Here is a 2,909-nt window from a genome sequence, read left to right on the forward strand (position 1 = left end):
GAGCATCTTGAAACAAAAAACAAAAAATTGCAGAGAACATCACAACAGTTCCTTTACTACTATGACATGAAACCTATGATATAAGTGTTATTTCAAAGTTCCTTCTCCATACCAATGTGGGCAGAGTGCCATAAAATAATGATTTGTGAGAAAATGCACACTTCTTTTAGAACCATAGAACGGTCTAGGGTACCTTTGTCAAAAGCATAGTTGCTAACTCTTTGCAACTTGCTTGGTTTAGACCAGTGTTTCTCAACCAGGGTGGCGGGGTTATGTAATTTAATACATATTTGTCTAAATTGATTAAGTAATGCTTAGTTAGTGGAGTCTTTCATGTAAAATTTATGCACAATAAAGTAAATTTAGGTTGCCCCAGTAAGCTGCAACTTTGAACGTAGGTTGTGTGACGTCTTCATATGTGTTACTTTTCTAAGCTTGTGTGGTATCTGATGCGATGCTTGTTGCGATGCTTGTTGCTTTGGGGTGCCTTGAACATTTTCAGTAATTGAAAGGGTGCCTCGCCTAAAAAAATGTTGATAAACACTGGTTTAGACTATATAGGTCCAAGTCTAACCTTGGTTTAGCAAGCCGGTAGGCAGACAAGACAATTGCCTCAGGCCCCACCAAATCTACCCTGTTGGGGCCCCAAACAGTGATCCCAAAGACAGCCCCATGTCTATATTTTGCCTAGGGCCCCCAAAACGGTAGAACCGCTGCCGGGTGCGACATTATTGCACTTTTCAATGTTTACTGTTATGCGTAATTCCCTGTTTATTTATGGCCCCTCTTGTTTTCTTGTCTTTGGCTTAGCTATGTTGTGTTGTTACATTTGCGAGCAAACCAAAAGACATTCCTAGCAACTGTATGTCATACTGGTGATTTGGCTATAATAAATAATAATTATATTATATCAATATTATATTATTATTATTATTATTATTATTATTAATAATAATAATAATAATAATAATAATAATAATAATAATAATAATAATAATAATAATAATAATAATAATAATAATAATAATAATAATAATAATAATGATGATGATGATGATGATGATGATGATAATAATAAATGGTTTGAATCACAGATGGAACCAAGTAACTAATTTGCAAGTCAAAAGTAAGTCTCAAGTCCTTCCAATCAAGTCTGAGTCAAGTAACAAGTTAAAGCGATGGTTCAGAGTAGATTCACCCTAATGTCATTTGAAACCTGACATCCATCCAGCAGTCCACCTACATTTGGCGAACATAAGCAGAGTTACCAAGTCGTTCCGAATAGTTTAGTACAAGCGCTAATGGATCTTCACAGTATCTCCAAACTTACCACACTAAAATGACATGCCATGACACCCAACTTCGATAGTAGTACAAATATGGTCTGTACTCACAAAACGATGCAATTGGAAGTTTGTACGTAGTCCATGAGTATATTATCAACACAAGCCTAATAGCTTCTCTGTTGGTAAAGCTGCATCGACTCCACTTCTGTGATGAGGGATTAGCCTGTAAAAGTGAAGTCAGCATCAGTATTAGGGGTGGAATGGTTCACAAAATTCACGGTTCGGTTCATATCACGGTGTCAAGGTCACGGTTTTCGGATCTCGACGGTTCTTTTTTTTTTAGTTCATGATAAATGGTGCACTGGGAATATTAAACCATATTTACATAACTGCAATAAAGTGATGATGTGCAAGTTGAATCAGCCGTCGTCAGCTGATGTGCGATGTCTGAGCGTTCCAAATGCCCTCTTTCAAGAGGCTATTAGAATCAGACTTATCTCTAAATATCCTACATATGGTTTGTATAGGCTTATAATGTGAAAATGGTGAGATTAATTGTGTCATTCTCTGATTGGTCTTATATGCTCATGTGTTAATCCGAGAGACTGGATAAGATACTCCTAAAATCTCTGTTTTACATGGATGGTTGACGTTTAAGGGCGTAACGCAAAAAAAAAAAAAAAAGTTTTTCAAATTCCTGAAAAAAATGATGTATAAAAATTGAAAAAGAAAAAAGAAAAAAATAAAGCACTTAGTGGTCTGTGGAATTTCACCTTATTTTTTGCCATTTTTGGGAAAATGTGTCCTGCATCAACACATTGCATAGGCATGTCACACCGCAGGAAAATGGAGTCACACCACAGGGAATTCACTGCATTATGGCCATTTTAATCCTTTTGTATACATGACTGACATCTGAGCTCATGCTAACTTGATAATGATATTGTGTTTAATCTTAACATGTGTTTTCATTTATAAAAAACTTTTTTTTCCTTCTATAAGAGCAGTCACACCACAGGACACCATAAAATGAACCTAAGCATTGCGTGACAGAAACATTGCAATATGAAGACATATTAAGAGGTTAAGAGTCACCTTAAACTTCCACAGCACTCTCCTGAGGTAACTGAGGTACTGACTGGTTAGGAGCCAGTCTTTAAGACCCTTGTAGTTGGCCTTGCAGCTGCCCATTCACAAACATTGACATGCATGTCACCCCACAGGACGCAATTTGTGTTACGAAATTGAACTTGTAGTTAATATTACTGTCTTGAGGTTTTTTCACATTCATATATCTTAATGTGAAGTCAATATTTATGCAATCATGCCAAATGCTTCATACATTATTCAAAATGTTGTTGGTTAATTTATATATATATTATATTCCAGGTTTCATTAATGTTACAGTCACACCGCAGGATATTTGACATATAAACCTTTACATAAATCTTAACAAAAATGTTTCTTCTCATCTAAGACTAATATGAAACATAATATACCACATCTTCTTTCATTGACATTTGTTTTTTAAAGGAAAAATAACAGTTTTGTAGGTTTTTAACCAATGTTACGAAAAAACAAGGCGTCTCGTCTCCCACCCACATATTTTTTTCTGGGTAGTAC

The sequence above is a fragment of the Engraulis encrasicolus genome, unplaced genomic scaffold (assembly GCF_034702125.1).
Source record: "Engraulis encrasicolus isolate BLACKSEA-1 unplaced genomic scaffold, IST_EnEncr_1.0 scaffold_95_np1212, whole genome shotgun sequence".
Taxonomy (NCBI): domain Eukaryota; kingdom Metazoa; phylum Chordata; class Actinopteri; order Clupeiformes; family Engraulidae; genus Engraulis; species Engraulis encrasicolus.